Source organism: Pelodiscus sinensis, chromosome 11 (assembly GCF_052426305.1).
Source record: "Pelodiscus sinensis isolate ZL-2025 chromosome 11, ASM5242630v1, whole genome shotgun sequence".
In the NCBI taxonomy this organism is placed as follows: Eukaryota; Metazoa; Chordata; order Testudines; family Trionychidae; genus Pelodiscus; species Pelodiscus sinensis.
Window position 1 is genome coordinate 25,633,165 of NC_143062.1, and position 24,042 is coordinate 25,657,206.

The 24,042-nt window shown below is 43.7% G+C and overlaps 1 protein-coding gene across 2 annotated transcripts in view; it reads left to right on the top strand.

The window, feature by feature from the left end:
- Positions 1–662: 662 nt before the first annotated feature.
- The window catches only part of FLNB (filamin B), a 153,852-nt gene continuing 130,472 nt past the window's right edge, over positions 663–24,042 (top strand). Inside the window, exon 1 of one of the 2 annotated variants that reach the window (XM_075938852.2) lies at positions 663–818. The gene's annotated coding sequence lies outside the window, so the exon portion shown is untranslated. The remainder of the gene's footprint in view (positions 819–24,042) is intronic. The other variant, XM_075938858.2, reaches the window with a different exon arrangement.

Sequence of the window (24,042 nt, forward strand, 5' to 3'; positions counted from 1 at the left end):
GGAACGCAATGTGACCACACAAAGGCTGTGTGAGAATCCCAAGGTAGCTTCAGCAGACACCCAAAGATTTGGGGGTGGGTTCCTGAGATTCTTCTACTGGGAGCAAGCCCCATCACCAAGTCTATTTCTGCTCCCCATTGGAAGACATTCAGAAAGAAGCATCAGAGATTTCATCTTTCCTGGACTTTTCCTTCAAGCTTTCCCATGGGATGTCACTCTTTGGCATATTGACTTCATTGGGTATTTTCTGGCACAAGGAGAGTGTACAAGGACTTCAGGATTTGGCTTGATTATGATGGATAAATTATTGATACCAAAATCTGACTATTGACCTCAGAGCAGTGTTCCCAGTTGCATGCCCAACAAACAGAGCAAAATTTGGTCCCTGTTCCAAAAAATTAGGTTCTGACTTTCACTATGTCGATCCTCTTCTTTATGGCATTATTATAGTAAAGCGGAGTGTTACTACCCTGTACAGTAAAAAGCAGGAAATGGATTTAGCTAAAACTTGGTGTTGTCAGAGGTTTGGTTTGTAACAGGTATAGAGGACATGAAACAGTTAAACTTTTTCAGCTGGAAAATGAATTAAAGATAAAACTAGCAGCCTGGTGACCTCCTGCTGCTAAGACAACAGTAATTCAGCAGCCACAGATCGGCATTTTCATTAGATCCATTTCCAGAAACACACAAGACTGGACAGCACAAAAATGGGGAATCTGTAACACAGAACGACTGAAGCTGGAGGCGCAGGAGAGTCAGAGCAAAGACAGCCCTGGGATTTAACGAAGGCTCCTGGTTATTTCCCTTTGGCTGAGCGGGTAGGTGGAGGGGGAAGATCTTATAACTGGGATCATACATATATATTTTCTCTTCTGTTATGAACCCCCCCCCCTTCTATCAAGCTTTGTTGTATATAGTTTTATCGTTAGAAAGGTAACTGTGTAAATACTATATAACTAGATGGCAAACTCATCTTTATAAATTAGAATGCCAGGAGCAACAGTCTGACATTCAGATGAAGTATACTCAAATAGTACGAGCTGTATTCCACTGAGGGAGAGCAGATGGCTCATCGATTAGTATATCTAAGTTGTTGACAATTTCTCCCAGTGTTAATAAAGGAATACAGCTAAAGATTTACCAGATCCAGCAAAACAGAACTTTTTAGAGAATTGAAATTTAGGCACCAGGAGGGCTTTAGAACAGCATGGGGTTAGTAAGATAATTCCGTGCATGCAGTAATGGAAGATGCTATAGTTTTAAACATTTTCCTGTAAGGAAGACATTATGAACAAAATTGATGTCATTTTTGACTGGGCTGATGGGCAGATCTTTAAAACGTAAATGCAAATAGAGTAGAATGCTTATTTACAATTTCTAAACAACGGAAGAATCCTTCCATATGACTGTAAACTATCACACTGTAAACTTCCACATTGAGAACATCATGGTCTGATTCTAAGTCATATCAGATGTTATCCAGTTTTGTCAAGCCTTTGTTGTCTTCCCTGCTCTACTAGATGTTGAGCAAAAATAAATTGTGAGAAGTAAAACTTCCATATCTCAGTGGCCCAGAAACGCTATTTCCCTTAGTGTGCTTGCATATTTTGCAGAAGTTAATGATCTTAGCATTTATTCATGTTTTTACCATTTATCATATTAACAAAATTATATTAAAATAATCAAAACTGGATGGAAAGACATGACCTTTTAAAGAGGAAAAATGTGCATTACATTTAACTGAACAGAAGACAAACTGTAGCATATTCCAATTATCTTTGATATTCATCTCTCAACCGTGGTCACTAATGCCATATGAATTAAAACAAACAAACAAACAAAAACAACGTATGCGATTTGCTGGGTTTTTTTCCTATTATCTAGTTACAATGAGGGAACAGCCAAAGACTATTTTAATCATTTCTTACTCCTGTGATTCAATGGGTTGTGTAATTTATCATCATAATCTAATCATGATCTATAAGAAGGACGATAGCAGTGAGCACTGTTAAACAGTAATTTCTGACACGTATGAATGGGACTGCAATCAATGCAGGCCCCATCGCATGGGGGTGTGTAGGGTGCGAAAGCACTGTCCTCCCCCATGGTTCCCCAAGTAAGTATGCTCTAGCCAGCCCGGGGAAGGCAGGAGCAGCGTGCTGCCTGAGCCTCCCTCCCCCATGCTCTGACCAGCTGGGGTAAGGCTGGGGCTGATTTCCTCACTTACTTAGGAGACCATGGGGGTAAATTCACACCCTTGCAGTCCACATTTACAAAAAAAAAAAAAAGCAAACACCTGCCCCCTCTCCCCACCCTAGAAATTCCTGAGTACCGGCCTGTAATGTGATTCAGAATTTAGTCAGACAAGCAGAAATTTCTCTTTATTGATTTTTGTGTTGCTAGAATAAAATTACCAGATTGTGTTTCCTGGCTGCAGTAGGATCTCTTGAAAAGTACAATCCCCCTGCAAGGGATCTTTGATTTATTGTATGTTACAGGGAAACAAAGTTGTTCCTGGAAAGTGTGAACATTCACAATTGTAAGGCATGGAGAGCAATAATAAAGAGACCTTTAGGATTCACTGATTATCCCTCAAAAATGTGCTTCCTAATAAAAGCAGCTAGCCTGTTCCCATTACATGAGACCAAGTTAATGGAAAGCATGCAGAATAAAACAAGAAAAAGAAATAATTATGTGACTATGGAAAAATTGGTGTGTGATGAATACCTTAAAAGGAAGCTCTGAAAAGTTGTTAAAATAGTGTTTGACATAGAATATCCCCAAAGTGTTCTATTTGCAGTGATACACCAGGGACAGTCCTAGGGTTTCTGAGAAACATCCATACATTCCACAGAAAATGAGGCTGTAGAGGTCCCAGTCTTCTGGAGATGAGTAGAGGCCAGTGCGTGAAGTAGATAAGAAGAAGGGGAAAGCCCAATTGTGGTGGTTATCGTGGAAAGGTCCTGAAGTGCTGAGGTGGCTTTACATCATCTTGTGATGATGGGACTCAACAGATGGCACAATCTAGATCGGGGTGGGCAATGATTTTTCGGGGGGGGGGGGGGGCACGTCACAAATTTGGATTTATGGTCGCTGGCCAGCTTTGGGGAATCAGGGGGAAGAGGGAAGAGCTCAGGCTGAATGGGGCAGTTCCCTCTAGGTGCCGTACGCCTCTGGTGCAGGACGGAGACTTTGCATGCTCCCTCACTCCAGGCTTATCGGGGTCTGCGGGCGGGGGAACAGTTGGCAGTTACCTCTAGGTACCGTGCACCCTGGGTAGAGGGAGGGAGCCGCCAGCTATTTTGAAGAGTGAATGACTTTGTGCCCTCCCCTGCCGCTATGTCTCTATTGGCCTGGGAACAGGGGAGCAGTAGGGTGAGCCGGTGGGCCGCATCTTGCCCACCCCGATCTATATCCTTTGTATCCGCTCTGGTGCCCCTAATCCTTCTCGTGCCAGCCTCCAGGAGAGCAGGCGAATCTGTGGTAAGGACAGATCTTGCTTCTGCAGAGGTGAAGCAGCAGGACAAGAGGTCCCCACCTGGAGCTCTCTTTTCTTGTGGGTGTTACAGTTCTGCCAACTAGTGGGAAAGCAGAGAATGCTAACAGTTCTGGAGGCAGGTAGTTGCTTCTGCGGCTGCTCTGTATCCAGACTACTCTGCCTAATTAACCCAGCTAAGGAGAAGAGGTAAACCCCTTGGTGGTAGCAGTTGCACAAATTTGGGGGAGCAGTGTGGAAATCAGCGTGGAGCTGGGCCAAATAGCCCCTTTCTTCTTCATTATTCTCTAAGGGCAACATCTCTGGAAAGTATTTCTGTGTGTATTCGGATCAGTGGGCCTAAGCCCCTGCTTCTCAAACACAAAATCCTCCACAGTGAGGGACCTGTGCAGCAAAATCTTCTGCCCATCTCTCAGGTTGGCCTTGCAAGATGCAACGGAAGTTATGAGCACTAACAGAGCTCTGTAAAAAGGTACTGAGCAGCATTTTTTGTCTTTTCAGATATATGTAGGTCCTGTAGCGATCATAGATGCTGGGAATTGGAGGACAGAGGCTGAAATTTCCAAACAATGTAGGGGATTTATTCAGAGGTAGTTTCCATTCAAATTAAATCCCCTAGACAGCTTGGGAAATCTCAGACAACTAGCCGTTTGTCAAATATCTTTAAAATTTGACGGAGTCCTACAGGTTGTACCTCCCTTAACAGGGACTCTCTGGCCTGGCAACATCCGTGGTCCAGTAGGGCCTGGCAGTGGCAGCCGTGGAACTCTGGCCCCGGTTGCAGAGCCATGGGACGGCAGCGGTAGCCATGGAGCTCTGGCCCCAGTCATAGAGCTCTCTCCCCAGCCACGGAGCTCCAGCCCCAGTGGCAGCCAGTGAGCTCTATCCCTGGCTGTGGAGCTCCAACTAGAGTGGCATCCACAGCTGAGCAGGCAGCAGGGACTAGGCTGGTGCCCTAGCCAGGGGCAGCAGAACAGCATGGGCCATATTGGGAGGAACCTCCCCTGGTCTGGCAAATCCTCTCATTTGGACCAGTCAGGTCCTGAGGGTGCCAGACGAGGGACGTCTAACCTGTAATATAATTTGGAAACCTTAACAATACATTTGTAAATATGTTCATTAAGCACAGAAATACATCTACCTCTGGGGTGAAACAGAGTGGCCACTTCTCAGCACTCAGCAACATGGCTTATCACTGTAGGAAATCTCAAATCTCTAACTGAAGTTACATGGAGAGTTTTTGGTAATGATATCATAATTAGATTGGAGCAGAATTAGGAAAAGATGGTGGATTTTGTTTAAGCGCTTCATCCTATACCATTAAACTCTGTGGGAATTTTTCCATTGACTTGAACGGGAGCAGAATCAATCTCTGATGGTCTTTATGGTCTATATATGTTGCTTTCCTGACTTTTCATAAAAATTTAAAACATGCACACACACTGTGTCTGGTGGTATAGTATGGAGCACTCTGCTGTTTCCTGTTTTTGTAAAGAGCTTTTCCTTTTAGAAGTAGTAGTGAAAACAAACACAATGGGAAACAATTGGAAAATTTTGTCAGCTTCCTGGAAGATTTTTTTTAACTACAGTCAGAAAAGAGCTACAAAAAAAATTAATGAAAGGGAATAGCTAATAAGGAAAATAAATGAAACCATAAAAATGTGCGAGAACACGCACAAAAGTCATTTACCTTCCTAATTTCATTCTTTTGAGTTTGTAGTTGAAAGCCTCTACATAGAGCGAAGTCTGAATGCAGCACTGATAAAGGAACATACGCCTATGCTGTAAATCTGTTATCAGTAAGGAAAAGAGAGGCAACTTCACACTACAGAGAAACCCCAGAGCAGCAGCTGGGAGACTGTGCAGCCGTACTTAGTCATCACCTCAGTCTGAAACAATTCTTATACTGTAGAAAAAAAGTTTCCTTTCTTGTATGGTTGAATGGTTCTTTCTCTAGAAAGGCTATCTTTACCTCTGACACCTTTTACAACAGACAGACATATTTGATTTAAGAAAATGAATAGAATTACTTTAATTGCAGTGATGAGAAAGATAGAAGAGGTAACAAAATAAAGATTCCTAAAAGGGGTAAAACTCACAACGACTGTAAGCAGTTAAGACAGATATATTATCCAATACATTTCATAGATTATAAACCCAGAAAGGACCACTCTGTGCTTATCTAGTCTGAACTCCTTTACAACACAGGTTCCTTGAATGAATTCTTCTTGGGAATTAAAAATGTTCACTTTATATATAATCTGAATTTGTCTAGCTTCAACTACCAGCCACTGGATGTGGTTATATCTGGCTGCTAGATGGAAGCATCCTTTCTTATTTAATTTCTGTTCCCCATTTAGATACTTACAGACTGTCACCAAGCCACTCCTGAACTTTCTTGGTGGTAAACTAAATGGACTGAGTTCCTTAAGTCTTTCATTTTAAGGCACGTTATTTTAAACATCTTTTTTGCATTGTGAACACCAGAACAGGACACACTATTCCAGTGGTAATCTCACTAATGACAAGTCTTTGACCACCTAAGCTGTGTCTAGACTACAGGGTTTTTTGGGTTTTTTTTAAATAGCCTTTTTTCGAAAAAACTTTCCCTGCGTCTAGACTGCTGCCGTGTTCTTTCAAAAGTAAATCGAAAGAATGTGGCAGTTTTTTCGACCGCGGAAAACCTCGTTTTACAAGGAAGAACGCCTTTTTTTTAAAGTGCTCTTTTGAAAAAAGGCGCTATGTAATACAAACTGTGCTTTTTCGAAAGAGAGCACACTGCCTGCGACTTGCTTTTTTGAAAGTACTAGACGATCTTTTTTCGAAAGATGCTTGCAGTCTAGACATAGCCCTATTTATATATAGAGAAAGTGTTTTTGCTACTGGAAGAGCTATTTAGAGAACTTTCAGTGGAACCATATTCTATCAAAATATGCAGTTCCATCAAAATGCTTTGTAAAATTGAGTCAATTTCAATCTGAAGAACATAGAAAAGTTCTGACAATGTTAACACAGGGTTTCTGACATTTTCAGAACAAACCTTTAGTTTTTTTGTTTTGAAGTTACTTAATTTAGTCTAGCACCTAGGAGGAGAAGGTGGCCTAAAAAAATGAACTTTTAGGGTCGAAGAAAATGTTTTAATTTTTTTCTCACATCAGAAAAAATGAAACTTCTAGTCTAAAAATCTATTAATTTTTGCCTAAAACAGAAAAAAAATAAAATGTTGAAGTATTTAAAGTTATATCAAAAATATTTTTTCATTTTATTTTAGTCTAGCACCTAGGAGGAGAAAGTGTGTTATTCTGTTCTTTCTGGGATAGAAGAGGGTGTTCCCTGCTACTACCACAGCAAAAAGCAAGGAGTGGTATTAAATGGAGCAATATATTTCCTTTTAGTTGAGTACACAAGGGCTGTGTCCAGACTCCATGCCTCCGTCGACGGAGGCATGTAGATAAGCCAGCTCGGAAGAGGGAAATGAAGCCGCGATTAAAATAATCGCGGCTTCATTTAAATTTAAATGGCTGCCCCGATCTGCCGATCAGCTGTTTGTCGGCAGATCGGGAGAGTCTGGACGCGATGCCCCGACAAAGAAGCCTTTCTTCATCGACACAGGTAAACCTGGTTTCACGAGGCTTACCTGTGTCGATGAAAAAAGGCTTCTTTGTCGGGGCATCGCGTCCAGACTCTCCCGATCTGCCGACAAACAGCTGATCGGCAGATCGGGGCAGCCATTTAAATTTAAATGAAGCCGCGATTATTTTAATCGCGGCTTCATTTCCCTCTTCCGAGCTGGCTAATCTACATGCCTCCGTCGACGGAGGCATGGAGTCTGGACACAGCCCTGGTCCCAGTCGGCCTTAATCCAGCCCTGCCTATTCATGCTACAGTCTCCATATGAATTACAAATGGTACAGAGGAGGCTAAGTGGATGGACAAGAAAAGATGTGGTCTATGCTTATGTGACTTCAGTTACGTACAATGGAATAGGAACGCAGAGGCTCTGGAGGGGGCTGCACTATAACCCCACAGCCTGCCTGCCCCAAGATTGGAGGATGAGTTCTGGTTCTCCAACTTCAGTGAGTTCTCTGCAGTCAGCTCTCTCAGACATGCAGGCTGTGAATTTACTCTGGTGTGTGCGAGCTTTTGCATGTGTCTGTTTTAATTCTTCCTCCTTTTACTGAGTATAATTTTTCTACATATAATATGTAATATCACCATAAAGAGGATACTCATATTTGCCAAAATTTTGCTAGGCCAGTCCCAGGGGAGCTGGCATCCTGGGACTGCCAACTGGTATGGAAACTTCCCATATCCTGAGAAACAATGCCTCTGGATCTCCTCTTTCAGTGCAAGAACTCAGCCATCTGGACTACATAGGGGAGCTCCTGTTGATTGTTTCAGTGACAGTGAGGAGGAGCACGGCTTGAGTTTCTAGTTGTTACACTGAAGAAGAGGGTTGCTGCTACAGAGCAGAATTAGCAATGTCCATCTCATGTTAAACCAATCCCACCCTCCAAACCTAAAAGACCCCTTCCCCAAACTAGGGATGTAATAGTGTAGTCTATTAACCGATGAGCAAATGCTTATTATCGGTTAATGCTGTAGACTATACACATTCCCCCCACTCACGCTTGCCAGTAAATTTTTTAGCAGGCTGGCCAGCAGCCTGGTTCAATCCTGGCTTGAAACGGATCTGGGACCTATCCCTGTTGCAGCTCTGCATTTAAAGTGTGTTAGGAGCAGGCAGCCCGGCTCAGTTCTGGCTCACAGCTCAGACCCACCCTAGATAGGGGTTGTTGCCACCCCCTGCCACTGCCTCTTTATCAGAGGCAGCAGCACAGGGTGACAGACAGCTGGTCCACGAGGGGAGCTGGTTTTTAAACTGTCTCCCAGGGCCGATTTATCCATTAGGCACAGTGCCTAGGGCCCACGATACTTTTAGGGGCCCACGAAAATCAGAAGAAAAAAATCAGAAGGAAAAAAAATGAACTGTTCGGGTCGAAGAAAATGTTTTAACTTTTTTCTCACATCAGAAAAAAATTAAACTTTTAGGGCCCACAAAAATCTATTAAATTTTGCCAAAAACAGAAAAAAAATGTTGAAATATTTAAAGTTATATCAAAAATAATTTTTAATATTTTTTTTATGGAGGAAGGGGCCCATGAAGGCAAAAGTGCCTACGGCACATGAAAGTCATAATGTGGCCCTGCTGGCTCCCCTTGTGGACCAGCTCCCGCCTGGCACCTGCACTGCTGTCTCCAATACAGAGGCAGCAGTGCGGAGTGGCAGGGAGTTCCTTGGGAGTGTGGCCGGAGTGCATTGGCTGCCAGCCTCAACCCCGGGCACTATAGAATAGTCAACTAACTGATAAGAATTATTGAGGTTACTCAACTAGTAACCCAAACTATGGTTATTTCAGAAAATAGTTCCAGGAATGTACTTTCAGGTGCTGCAAGCTATGGATGACAGTATGATTATGATTTTTTGTGCAATGTTAGGACATTAAGTTAGTAAACCCTTCCTAAGGACTGATATACGAGTTCAGTTAGAGCTTGTACAGCATTTGAACATGTAAGGCACTTCATATTAAAAACAATAGTCACAGTAGCAAGTTAAAAAAAAAAATTAGTTTGCCACTTCCTCTCCAGGACATGAATCTATTCCTGCTGAAGTGTATCCTGTTTTTTGCCTCAATAAAAGAATCCACTTCCTGTGACGGTCTAAAGATAAGCGTCTAGCCTGAATAATTAGCCAATACAAAGGCAGGATAAGAGGCTACTGGGGAAGTCCCATTTTACAAAGATTTTTACAAATGGCAAAATATTTTTCTTCTTAGCTTCTTTAAATACAGTGGACTTGAAACATTCATGTGGGCAAAGGGACATCTGAATGTACGGGAGGAGGAACTTGTACCCAAAGAGGACTGACAGGGGTATTAGTGCTACCTTGTGCCAGAGGACAAGGGTTTTAAACTTTTTTAGAAAGGGCTTTCAGGGATCCTCACTGGTTACCTTGCCCTCTCCAAAATGGCATGAGGTCCTATTGCCCTGCATGGAGTCGCCATGGACTTTGTCATACTGAAAGTCCAAATGCTGCCTTTTGCATATTTCTTTCTCACCACTCAGGTATATTTCAGAATCACAAGCTGATATTGGGTGTGAACCTACAAGCTACTGAGTAGCTTTAACTTCCATTGACTTCACAATCAAGAGTAGTAATATTGATGGTGATTAATGCCTTCTACAATTCATTAATGCCAAGATTTTTTGAAGGTAGTACTATTTGAAATTATTAAAATATTTTGCAATACCCATCCTGGGACTTGTAGCAGAAATTATATGAGCTATCAGACCTCCAAATGATTGTGTTAGTGATGCTGAAGAGCAAAGGAATGGCCCTCCCAAAACTCGGCTTAACTGAGTGCTCTAGCTGTTTATTAACAGACGGCAGTGTACATCGAGACCCAGTAACAGGCAATGAGAGCTAGATGCTGGGGAGGTAGCACCTTCTCTTACTGTTGGGCTTGCAGGAAGGCAGGTGGAGGGCCTAATAATAGACTAATTGACGAGGTTGTGGGGTTAGGATAATATTTTGTTCATTAAAACTGGACATCTGCAGTGGCACCTCTTGTGTGACCATTATGATTATCCCCACCCGTTATTATAAGAAACCTCAATAGAATTGCAGTCCAAAATTCATTAGCCACAGGCTGAATGGCTATGATATCACATTCACTTTTTGTTCTCACATGAGTGCAATACCCTTGTTCTTAAATATGGCTGGCCACAGCTGATTCTGATTTTCCCATTTTAATATATTTTATTGTTTACTTATGTTTTACTATAAAATCGAGTTTGTCTTATTTATGAGTGACCATGAAGATATGGGATTTCATCCACTGGGTGATGACTCAATCATTGGGTTGGAATCTAACTCTTAATGCATGACATATTTTAGACTATCAGATGAAATATGTATATTTTAAAGCTCTAAATGAAACGGATGGAAATGGTTAGTTATTTGTTTTTAAAATCAGGTTTATAGCTGGATTTTTCTGGCTTTATGCTGGTTCCTTTCTGTTTCATAGTTGTGCCCATATGCAGCATTATACACAAGATATGGGGTGTTAAAGAGAAATGTTTACCCAGCACTGTCAAAATTAGCTTGGCCTCATTTCTCTCTTTTAAAGAGTACATATGGATCTCAGTAACATGCGATACTTTCTATGAACTATAATGAATGCAGCATTCTTCTGCGCTGATGCAGGAAAGCAACATTTTAAAAAAATCCATGTGAAGTAGCACTACTAAAAGGTGCTTCATCATCTCTCTGCTGATAACAAAATTTCTCTATTGGTAAGAGAAATAAAAATGATGGGGAGCAACAGTTTATAATGGTGTACATAAAAAGACACAGTGTGATAGATTTCTATGGAGTGAGGGCACTTTTTACCTTTGCTTACAGGTGAACTATTGCCAGCAAAATCTATGACAACTATGCATGTGGACCAGACAGTACTTGGCCTGTGTTCCTGACAGAACTCAAATACTAAACCAAGACTTTTTAAATCTTTACCCTAAACTTGACAGAGTTCCTACCAGTGAAGCAGGTTCCCATGCCCTTCATTTTGCCATGTGAAATGTCATAACAACTTAGTCTCAATAGCCTATTGTTATGGTTTGCAGATTTTCCTGGTAATGAGTCCTATCAGCAGTATTTTGTGCCTTCATTTCAGCTGTAACAATACTTCCCACTATTTATTGAGAACATTGTTTTGCTTTCTCCTTTCAGAATAGCAATGAGGCAATTACAGGGCGTGTGGGTTACTTACCATGACACAACTGCATTCCTATAGCATTAGAAAATATTCCCCAATCTGTAACAGCACCAGTCACTTTCCTGCCTTCCTATCTTAGATTAAAGCAGATTATGTTGATCCGCATTAATCTTTCAAATAATAAAGCGAGAAAATAAACTCTTCCCTGCAGCAGCTTTGAGAGATGTTTTACTTTTCTGAAACTGCTATCTGTTTGTGAGGCCTTGCACTTAGTCTCACACGCACTTCAGCAGATTTTACATTATGGTAATTCCATTATCTGCAGTGGAGTGAGTCCCATTGATAAAAAGATACGCATGATCAGAATCAGGTACTGAGTTTGCCAGGAGCTAAATATTTCTAAACTAGCATGAAGACACCCACATTCTCAACTGTTGCATGCTGTATTGCTAAACCCACCCTTATATATCAGAATTTTAAACAGGCTTAGTGGGTGGAGAAATAGTTACCAATTTGCCATTGCTTTGCAGCCATTTACACTTCTGCAAACTGAATAGTAGCCTATTATGCTCACTCTGTACAGGTGCAAATGAGTACAGAGGCACAAAGCCCTGGAGAAGTAGGCCAGGAGTTTAATCTCAGGGTTTTCCAACCTAAGGGTGCCTTTGTTGGTCATATTTGTTGGCAGTAGGTGGCAGCATTGTAAAATACTTAAACTAAAATCAGAGGCGCATGTTGGATTAATATAGATATTTGTTAGCAGAATTTCACTACAGTTCTTGTATACCATTTAAGAGCCCCTGGCTCTTTTTTCCATTGAAGTCAGTGGCAGAATTCCCATTGATTGGAGTGGAAGTAGAATGGGGGCCTGTCAGTCTTCTTGTTTATCCAAGTATAAGTGGGCAGGGTTTTTTTTCCTCTTGAAGTTTGGTGGGAGAGATTTGTTGCTTCCAGATAACCATCAGTCCTCCTAGTACAATTAGAAAGAGGAAAGAAACCCCATTCTTTTGTCCCCACTGATATTTTGTTTTCCTTTTAGCCATTCTAATTAGCAGCGTGTGCCCTATATGAACTGTAAAGAAGCAAACTGTGTGCTCAATCAAGCTGTTAGTGGAAATGCTTATTTTGCATACCCCTTTATTGTATGCTAATAACTAACATATTTGAGTACAAACTATTGTTTCCACGAGTTGGCAGATGGCAAGGAATGTGCAAATTGGGCAGGTGGGAGCTACCTCACACACTGCTCCATCTGTTTTGAAATCTTTAATTTAGAGCACTAATGATATTGGAATTTGATTAATTTCTCAGCTGCATTTCAGCCATTTGTAAACACTTTAGGGTATGTCTACACAGCAGTGTTATTTCGGAATAACTGACGTTATTCTGAAATAACAAAGACTGCGTCTACACTACAAGCAGTTGTAAAATAATGTTGAGCTTACTCTGATCCATGATAACCCTCATTTTATAAGGAGTAAGGGAAATCGGAGGAAGAGTGCTCTTTCTCGGACTTTCTGCTATTTAGACATTGCCAAAGCCAAAATAAGCTATTTCGACTTAAGCTACGCAATTGACGTAGTTCAAGTTGCATAGCTTATTTTGGCTTTAGCCCTGCTGTGTAGACGTACCCTTATAGACCGCAGTCTGCTACTGGAAACTTGCCACAGCAAAGTAATTAGTTTGAGGATTCTGCCAGAGAAGGGAAGCTTTAAGCGGCTGCCATGGGTGTCCCAATGCAGAAAATGCACTTGGTCAGCACATCCCTGCCCTAGGTGTACTCTTCTCCTGGCCAACACTCCCCTCTTTTGAGGCTGTGTTGGCCAGCTACAAACTTTCTAGGAGACAAGGATACAAGCACCCATGAGTAGCCCTCTGGCAGACAGGCTCTCTGTGACTTGGATTCCTACCGGGAGCAGGCCAGCTAGCCAGAGATGGGGTCCCAAAGACCCATCCCCAGGTGATGCTAGGAAAACACTTTTACTTCAAAGTAAAAAGCACAAGACTCAACAGACTCATGGCCTCAGCTAGGCATGGGAGAAAGAGAATGACCCAGTTCTTCCCATCCTTCCAGACAGAGACTCACATTCACAGAGTGAGGCCTTCCTTTTTCCACATACCTCCATTGTCCCGCCAGCCAGCTGTCATCTTAAACCTGCTTGCCCAGCTTGCTCCGGGGATAGGTGCCTTTCTGCAGTTAGGGCAGATGCTCCTGGGACTTGCCTTGTTTTTATTCTAGTCACTCCTGATCATTAACTGCAGCTGGAGGGCCTCCAAATGACTGACCATTTTCCCCTTTCTTGTGCACCCCTTCATGCCTGGCATCCCCACTGCATTATACCAGGATGGACCTGGTATAATATAAGGCCAAATGCCATATTTTCTCTATGTCCCAGGCCCTTGCTAGTGCTTCTCAAATTGCAACTGACATCCTGATGTGCCTTGTGCAACTGCCCATGCCATCATATGGCAAAAACTGACTTGGAATCTTGTGGCTGTCAGACCATGCTTCCTCTGGCAGTCTGAGGCAGGGGTGCAATAGCAGCAGGCAGAGATGCTGACTTTCCTGAGTCCCTCAGGGAGTGCTTGATCCCTGCTCTGCCCCAGGCCCCTCCCCTGACTCCAACCCTCCCCTTAAGTCCCTCCTCCACACACCCTGACACCTCCTGCTCTTCCCCAGTCCTTCCTCTGCTTCTTTCTGCTCCCACTCTTCCCTCTACCCCCAGCACCTCCTGCACACCACTGACCAACTGCTCACCTGGAGGAGCTGAGGGGTAGACCTGCCAATGGGCAGGAGACCCTGTGGGGGAGGGGCAGGAGCTGGCTGATGGGGCTGCCAGTGGGTTCTGAGCACCAACTATTTGGAGTCAGCACGTCTTCTGAGGCGCCATATAAGCAAGGGTACGGAGCTCTTACCCTTGGGAAGGCAATAAGAATGTTAGTCTGGAGGGTGTTATTTGCTGCACAGGAGCTGTTGGTAGACTAAGCATGACAGAGTCTGTGGCTTTTCCTCAAGTGGCTTCCATACATCCCTAATTACAGGTGCCTACCACCCAGAATCTCGGTGGACTCCTCCACAGCCCAGTGCTGATTCCTCACAGCACCATACTAATTTTTAAAAATTCTGATGTGGCTGTTGGGGTATGAATAAACGCAGGATTTGGCCCTTTATTTAATCTTTTGTCCACTTCGTGCTGTTATAAGAGTGGTTCCAAACTTCCAAAGCGACTGCACCAGTTGACCAGCCTAAGGGCCAGGCAGACCCAGCTAGCGTTCACTACTTCCGTTTGGTGCTCCAGCCAGTAATGGAGGTTGGGCTGCTCCAAATGCCTGTTCTGACTTCACAACTGAACAGGATGTGGACAGCTGTGGGGATGGGGCGCCATCATTAAGGCAGAGAGGGGAAGCACAGTGAAATGCATTCTAAGTACCAGAGCTGACGCAAACCAGAAGTTGAGAGAACTACTGAACTAAGGAGATTAAAAACTTCCATACTTGTGAATAGAGAAGATAATACACATTATTAGCAGTAGTATCACCACACAGACTGGCTCCAGCTGAGATCAGAGGTGACACACACATAGTAAGAGACGGTCCTAATCCTGAAGTGTTGACAATCTTCTATACTTACCAGGAGATCTACACTGCAGAGATCAATCTCTCAGGGGTTGATTTAGCAGCTCTAGTAAAGACCTGATAAATTGATCACTGATTGCACTTATGTGACTCTGGTACTCTACCGGGTCATGAGAAGTAAGGGGAGTTGACAGGAGAGTTTCTCCCATTGACCCCCTGCAGTGGGGATGCCATGGTAATTCAAACTAAGGTACATCAACTCTTAACTACACTATTTACATAGCTGGAGTTGTTTACCTTAGTTCAGCTTCCCCCCCTAGAGTAGACCTGGCCTAAGCAGACATTGTTTGAGTTGAGGCGGGTATCATCCTTACTAGGATAGCTGTGTTTCTGTTCCTTCTGGTGTCTCAAGCCAGGTCTACACGAGACGGCAATATTAAACTAAGGTATGCAACTCCAGCTATGTGAATAGCAAGGTACTTTAGTTCAAGTTACCATACCCTGGCCCTGGCCTCCTGAGCAGAAGCTCTCCTGTGAACTCCCATTATTCTTCTTGACCAGGTGGAGTATTGTAGTCAGTGGGAGTGCAATCAGTGGTCGGTTTAGTGAACCTTTACTAGACCCGTGGCTAAATTGACCCACAGGAAATTGATCCCTGCAGCACCTATCTCCCAGTAAGTGTAAAGAGGACCTCAGAATGCACTCACTCGGCATCAGGCCATTACAACTCCTGAGGTGGAATTCTGCAATTCACCTGCCTGCAGACCAGGACCTCTGGGTTACAACACCAAGCATCAGCTATGACATCTTTAGCAGGTCCAATTGTGGTTTGGACTCTGCAGGAGTTTCCCTTTGGGAGCTAGTGATAGCATGCATTTGCAGTGCACAGAGCCAGGTTCTCCAAAAGAAAGCATGATGTATTCATTCCTAATTCCTCAAATATACAAAGCATTAAAGTAAAAGGCCTACATGCATGGGTATTACTTAATAATAAATGGAGATTGCCTATCTCCTAGAACTGGAAGGGACCTTGAAAGGTCGTTGAGTCCAGTTGCCTGTCTTCACAGCAGGACCATGTAGTATCCCTGATGAATTTTTGCCCCCAGTGGCCTCCACAAGGGTTGAACTCACAACCCTGGGTTTAGTAGACCAATGCTCAAACCACTGAGCTATCCTTCCCCCTGATTACAGGACTGGATTAAGGGAGAGCTAGCTGGGCAACTGCCTGGTGCACCAGCCTAAGTGGGGCACCTGATGGAAGCTGTAAGGGGCGCAGTGTGCTGGGGGGGGGCAGGGCCATGCATGAGCCATGTGCCCGGGGTCGGAGCAGCGCATGCATCACACGCCCGCTGCCCGGGGCGCAGGAATGGCTCGAGCCAGCCCTGATTACTTATACCTTTGTAAGTTTCCCTCAACCCAGCCTTCCCCAGGGTGTAGTAGAAGCCTAGTAAGAGTGTCAGTTTTCATTGAGTTTCAGAGGGGTAGCCTTAGTCTGTAACAGGAAAAACTTAAAAAACAACAAATAGTCTAGTAGCACTTTAAAGACTAACAAAACATGTATCATGAGCTTTTGTGGGCACAACCCACTTCTTCTTCTGAAGAAGTGGGTTGTGCCCAGTTTTCATTGATATACCCTTGGTAGCCTCTCCTAGCTAACCCATCCCACCTCCCTTTTCTAGGGTCTTTGTGGTTTTCAGACTTCTCTGATACCAGTGGAAGAGGCCTTGCTAAGAATAAGCCATTCTAGTCTAGATGGAGCCATGCAAGTAATTTCTCCTTTGTTAACTCAGACATTGTTATTTTAGCTGCTTTCAAGTTAGGCACCTGAGGCTGTCTTATCTGTGTCATTGTCTTAACCTATTCTGCTTTGTTCTTTAACCTTTACAGCCTCCTTTGATTCAATGCTATGCCCTGAAGCAGGACGCAGTACAAAATTAATTAGGGAAACTGAGTATCCTTCATATTCATTACAATAACACAGATAGCTCCCCATTTATCACAGGGGAATTCTCTATTGTTCCCAATGGCAGCTGTGGGGTGCTGAGCTTTCATTGGAGGTGCATGTGGGATCAGAATAAGGCCCAATCAGTCTATGTGCCAAGTGAGTCACATACTAATCCTGGCCTGTTTGTGGAAGGCGAGGCACAGGGAGGGAACAACCCTAAGTGTACTCCTCAAAGTATGTCTACAGCACTTTCATTTCATCAACAAAACTTATCTTGTTCACAGGGGCTTAAATTCCCCTCTTCTCCTCCACCCATGAACTACAAAGTTTTGCTGTTGCAAGTGAAAGCATGAACACTGCTTTCTTGGCAGGACACAAAGCAAAACCATTTTGAAGGAGGTAGAAATAATATTTTGTCAGCAAAAGTGCCACAGTTTTCACAGGGACAAGATTGTGTGGACCTACTAAAGCTCTCCATGGCTGACCATATGATTGCCATCCAATACGTTAAAGGCATATTGACATTATGAACATTCCCTATATTCCTACTTGGTGCATTCAGAGTGAAAATAACCCTTGTACAAAGGGCCAGCCCAAAACTTATGTCTTATTGAAGCTCTCGAAAAAGTGTATTAAGTAACACACAGACTTTGTGCTGTGGTTCAATTTTGCACTTATTGACTTTAAATTGTAAGTGTTGCATCCTACTAGGGGTATGTTTCTTCTCTTCACAGCATGATTCCTTGCTCAGAGTTTTTACCCGCAGGAAATCTATAGTACATGTTATTTATGAAGACAGTGTTCCTAGTGGGGAGTAAGATACTAGATGTCAAATATGAAACTCACTGCCAATTAATCCCACTGCTGAGTTGAATTCACTTTGGATTCAATTGAAATGGGACAATCAGACAGCCAGAGGGCTGGGCAAACTGCGCTTTCACCCAGGGTGTGGTAGTCAGAGGAGTGCTGCTGCCCTGCAGCTGGTGCAGCCCAGTTTGTGGTGTCACAATCAGGCTGACAGGCTCCCTGCTAGCTGCTGTGCAGCCCCTACGGAAGCAATTGATTGGACATGTCCTTAGTGGCTGCCGGTGGGGGGGGAAAAGGGCACAGGTACATGAGCTCTCCCAACTCCTTGCCCACCTCCACAGCTTCTATTGGCTGGCCAGGGCAGAGGAGGAACTACGTGGGAAGCATGCAGGGGCTGCCTAAGGAGGCTAGTCCCTAGCCCCTGTCCTTCTGACCCCCTTCCTTCACAGCTACAGTTCCCCAAGTGCCTGAGTGGCATGGTTGCCGCCCCACCAGTCCCAATGCTCCTCACGGTGTGGTTAAAAGGGTGGGAAGCAGGGGGAGACCCAGGAAGGTCCCACGGGGTCAGTCGAGGGGATGGAAGCAAGGAAGTTTGGGGGGCAGGAAGTAGGGGATATAAATGGGGCAGGTCTCAAGGGGGTGGGGAGTGGGAGGAGGGTTGGATGGGGGCTTTCTGGAGGTGTTGGTCAAGAGAGAAGGAGCAGGAAGTTCCAGGGGAGCAGTCAAGGGGGTGGTGAGCAAGGGGGTTTGGATAGAGAGTGGGGATTCTGGGGTGTCAGAGTTCAGGGAATCAGATAGGGGACGGAGGCCAGGCTGCAGCAGTGTGACAGACCACATGTACCACAGCTCAAGCCAGACACGGAACGCAAAATATTCATCCCCATAGTGCAAGTTTCATCTCAGATATCTTGGTAAAGGGGGCTGGAATTCTCCACAAGCAAGTTGGCATCACTGGGAAGCGGTGCATGCCCTGACTCTCCTACCTGGTGCCACCCACAGGGTCACTCCAGAGTTCCATTGATTTGCACGATTGAACCAGATCTGGGGTCTTTGTTAGGTGACGCCATCACCTCCTCTCACCTTGTCTGGCACAACTGTCCTTAGCAGACTATGTGTATGTGTGTATTGGGTCCTGAGTATTTGACACCTCAAAATCCTGAAAACTATGGACCCAGTCCTGCAAAGCACTTAAGCATGTGTTTAAATCTAAGCATGGTGTAGTCCTGTTGACTTCAGTGGGCCTGGAGAATCGCATACTTCAGGGATTCTCAAACTTTGTGATACTGTGACCACCCTCTAAGTTGCTCGCAACCCACTGGTGGGGTTGGGACCCACAGTTTGAGAAACACGGGCATACTTCATTGTGTCTGTGGGATAATCACACTGCACTTACCAGGGGTCCTTGCATGCTTCAATTCCCCCACCCCCAAACTCCACGTGTGCCACCCTCCCATGTTTCTCTATTTTAGGGACTTCCTCCAGCTCCTTCCCTCATGCCAGGGACTTTGTGTCCGCCGTGCCATTATTCCCTTTTATCCTGTGCTAAGTACTCTATGTGCCCCTCATTATCTCCTTCTCTCCCACGCAGAGGCTTTGTGTATTTCCTCATTCCCCATTTGCCCCATCCCATGGTCTGTTATTCTCCCCACCCCATTCCAGGGGCTGCCTGGATGCAACCCCATGACCCCCTTCCCCGTTTCCCTCTTCCATTCTATACAAGGGTCCCCTCTTTTCCCCTAGTCCCACACATGATGGTCCCCCATTCCCTCCCCTCTCACCACAGGGGTTGTGTGCATCTCTAGTCTCCCCTTGCCACCTCTTTTTCTTTTCTTTTCTTTTCTTTTCTTTTCTTTTCTTTTCTTTTCTTTTGCATTTTAAAACTGAGTTGGGAGGAAGAGTGGGACTGAGATGAGGATGTAGTTATGCTGGAATGTGTTAATGGCTATCATCAGCCAAGCATACAGAGCTAGTGGAGGCTGTGGCTCTGCTAACCAGATGAAGGGGATGCTGGGTGTCTCCCATCTATTTTCCCCTTTTCAGTTCTTCTGTCTTTCCCCCAAATCATCAGGATTCTACCCATCCATGCCTAGTACATTCCAAGGTATTTTAGAACTGATCATTTATAGCACTCAAAAATGTATTGTGTTGTATCCAAACCGAGAAGTTCACGTTGCATGAAAAAGCCTCCCAAGCTCAGCCAACTACTTGTGTACCTAAAGTTGCATATTTTTAAGTGGCTGGTGGGATCAAGAGCAGAGGTCTCAGCACATTTCAGGACCAACTCCTAGAAGTTAGAACTGTGTTTTTGATACTAAAGCCAAGGTTTATCTGCCATCCCAGAGGCCCCTACAATGTCTTTAAAAATGAACTATGAGACTTACACTTCTTGTGCAAGTTTTCCATCTGGGAAACATTTGTTTGGTGAGAAAACTAAAAAATAAGAGATTTGGCTCCTTTTGAGCTACAAGAAGGCAAAAGCATTTCACATGTTCCTTTTCACTTAGTTTTTATTTACTCACTATCAGGAGAGCAAGAGAATACCAGTGATAGTTACGAATAGTCAGCGATTCATGGCTTTCTTACCAGATAGAATTAATATTCTTATGCTCAACCATTTCATCCCTCTGTGTTCTTCACAGAACAGAAATCTGCATTCGAAAGCATGAGCTGCCAAGACAGCCAAACATCCTTTCCCTGTGGCAGACATGTCAGAGCTTTTGTTTATTTCACACAGAAGTTCTCTGGTTTTTGTTTTAAAAACGTATGATCTGTTCCACTGGAAGACATTCTCTTGTACAGATTACCTAGCTGCCCTGAGGAGGAGCTTGGCCAGCCCTCTATGCGCTAACATCATGATTTATTTTTGCCCCTGAGACTGACATGGCCCAGCAGACGTAAGATGTTTTATTCTGAACATGCCATTTAAACGCAGACATTTCTGAGGGACCGAAATTCATAACCCAGAGATACCCAAAGTCCCTAGCAAAATTGGGTGAGCAATTGTATTCTTAAACTACCAGCCATTGCAAGGTGGTGGTTCACGTGCAACTAGCCACTGAGCTGTCTAAGCAAATGGTGCACAAGTTAACTGATTTGAATATACAGTCACAAGTAGATGTACAAAGTATTCTGTTTTTCTGCATGGTCCTGACTTCTCAGATTCTCAGATCAGACTCTAAATGAAATTCCTCAGATCAAAGTATTTATTTTAATTAGATTTAACTTAACATTTAAAACTATTTATTTTGTTAAATTTCATAGCCATACCCACGGTGGCAGTTGCTGCAGTCAGTTCTCAAGGGGGAGGGGAGGAGGGCACTTGCCTGAGAACAGACACCAGTCTGAACTACAGTACTCTCTCTGCATGGACAAAAGCATGCATTTAATTAATTATTTTTATTCTGGGACCAAAACGGTGCCTATGGCAAGTTCTGAGCACTCTGCCTTCCCTCAAAAGCACATATAAATTATGCAAAGAAATAAAGCACCCCCAGCAGTCTTATGTCAGAAAACCCCCATTCCTCTTGAGACCCTCGTTAGTTCCCTATACACTGCCCCCAACCCCAAAAGCCCAGCTGAACAGCAACAAATGCATGCTGTTTTGGATCAAGAAGTGGAGTGAATTCTAAAACTGAGAGGATCTCACAGTGACCGCTCTGCCAGCAGTCCTGCCTCTCTCATAATGTTAGTATCTCCACTGATCACAACTATGGTGGGATGGCAGAGGGAGGCAGTTGTAGGTATCAGGCCATTTACAGCTTTTCCGGTAAACAAACCCCTTAAATTCTGCTAGAAAGACAATCTGCAACCAGTGCAGATCCTAGAGCAACAACAGCAACACAGGATCCCTGCAAAACATCCTGCTCTGCAAATGGGCAGGTACATTCTGTGTTAATTTCAGCTTCTGGAGACAAGTAAATTGTAATAGACTAATCATCACATGACAAGGGCAAGGATAGAGAGAGCAAGATCTCTGCATATGAAAGAAAAGGCTGGGCCCTTCTGACCAGGAATAGATTAAAAAAAAAACCACTTAATCATCAGAAAACAGATGTTGGTCTGTCTGAGCTCCCAAATTATGAATGTCAGTACAAATGGCCACTATATTAGTTTCTGGTTATTTCTTTAAAATTACCACCATCTTCTCAACCAGTTCCTTCCCACTCGTGCTGCCGTCGCAACCTGATGCTGGGTAAAGGCCACAGAAGGCAAAGAAGCTGAATTAACCAGACTGTCTGCAACTTAAAACAAATGTGCTTAAAGTTTTGCAGCTGATGACATTGTAGAGGCAAAAGACTTTTTTGCCTCTTGTCTAGCCACTGCATATGATCCTAAAAATCCTTTATGATGCAAATAATTAGAGTCATACCAAGATTTTAATTAGCTGTCATTCCTTTTGCTTCAGTTGGTGCAGAGCACTGGTGAATCATAGTGATCCACGAGTACCAAGTCATGGAAAAGGATGCTTGGTCCGCATCTCACCATTTGCATAGTGCTTTGAATGTGTTATGTGCTAAATTTTATTTTGTGCCATTTGTTATACACATGGGCTGTGTCTAGACTGGCCAGTTTTTCTGGAAAATCAGCTGCTTTTCCGGAAAAACCTGCCAGCTGTCTACACTGGCCTCTTGAATTTCCGCAAAAGCACTGACTTCCTACTGTAAGAAATCAGTGCTTTTTGCAGAAATACTATGCTGCTCCCGTTCGGGCAAAAGTCCCTTTTGCACAAAACTTTTGCGCAAAAGAGCCAGTGTAGACAGCTGAGATTTGTTTTGCACAAAAAAGCCCCGATCGAGAAAATGGCGATCGGGGTTTTTTTGCGCAAAAGCGCGTCTAGATTGGCACGGACGCTTTTCCACAAAAGTACTTTTTGCGGAAAAGCATCCATGGCCAATCTAGATGCTCTTTTCCGAAAATGCTTTTAACGGAAAACTTTTCTGTTAAAAGTATTTCCGGAAAATCATGCCAGTCTAGACGTAGCCATGGTTTGGTTGTACCATACACAGTACTGTGTTGATATAAGCCTACTACATGCTGCAGCTTATAAATATTTTAAATCCATGGCACAATCCTTGTTCCTTTGCTCTTTGTTTCAGAGTCATTGCCCTGACACTTTCCAAACTTCCTCAGTAGTGTAGGTGCACCCCTCAGGGTACATAGAGGTCTTCCAGGGGGAACATCAACTCATTTAGCTACTGGCCTCCTTTTAAAACAGGTTACATAAAGTGCACTAGCAAAGTCACGCAGTATAAACTGACATTTCATACAGACAAAGTGAGAACATAAGCAATTTCTAAGTAACTGGGCTATAACACTTTTGTATTGTTATGGCTGATTTTGTAAGCAAGTGGTTTTTAAGTGAGATGAGAGTTGGCATATGTAAGATAAATCAGACTCCTGAAAGGGATACAATAACCTGGAATGATTGAGACCCTTTATTCTACAACATGGAGGAATGAAACCATCATGGTATGGAGGGTTTGAAAGAGGGATTTCTAAAGGATAAAGTAAAATATTGTTGGTTTTTCATAGCATATTGCTACTAAGAGGAGATACATTCTTAAATCAATTGTGTGTACCAAGCCATACCACACGTTCTCCTCCTGAGACTAGTTAATCATTCCCTCGATGAGTTAATGCTTGAGATATCTTTTACATTTACATGTTCTACCTGTGATGTGATATACCAGTGGTACCCAACCTTTCGTGGCTGCGCACATGCTGCGCGCCCGGGGCAGGAGCCGCCCACGCGCCGCACGCCCGGGGCAGGGGGCGCCCACGCGCCACATGCCCGGGGCAGGAGCCGCCCATGCACCCGGGGCTGGCACCACGCATGTTCCGCACTCCGGGGGCAGGGCCAGCCCAGATGTTTTGGCGGGCGCACATAAATGCCCTGGTGGGCACCCTGGCCCCCACGGGCACTGTGTTGGGGACCACTGTGATATACAGTACAAAGAATAGTAGCCAAGTGGTACTGCAGTTGTGTTAAAAAAGAGCAGTTTTTCCACCGAAGGAAACAAAGTCTACTATCTGTAATTGCAAGTGACATCCACTTTCCAAAAACTGCTATGATCAATTAACATCTGATATTTTCAGTCCCTCCTCTTCTAGAATCAAAGCAAGCAATTATTATAGAATGCAAAACAAAGTTTTAATGAAAGTGTGCATTGTATCTTAGAAGTCTGAGATCTGTTTCATAAGTAATATATGATTCTGAGTGATTCAAGAACATAATCACATGAAACTGTGATAAAGTCACTTTTTATGAAGCAAAACTTGGACTGTATTAGTCACACACAATCATGTGCTCTCAGTTTAGTAATATCAGTGTATTTTCCACACCCTGTTTCTGATGGAAATGAAGTTTAAAAAGACTACTCCTTAAAGAAACAATGGCCGCTTGTCTACACTGGCTGCGAGTATTTGCGCAAGAACACTGAC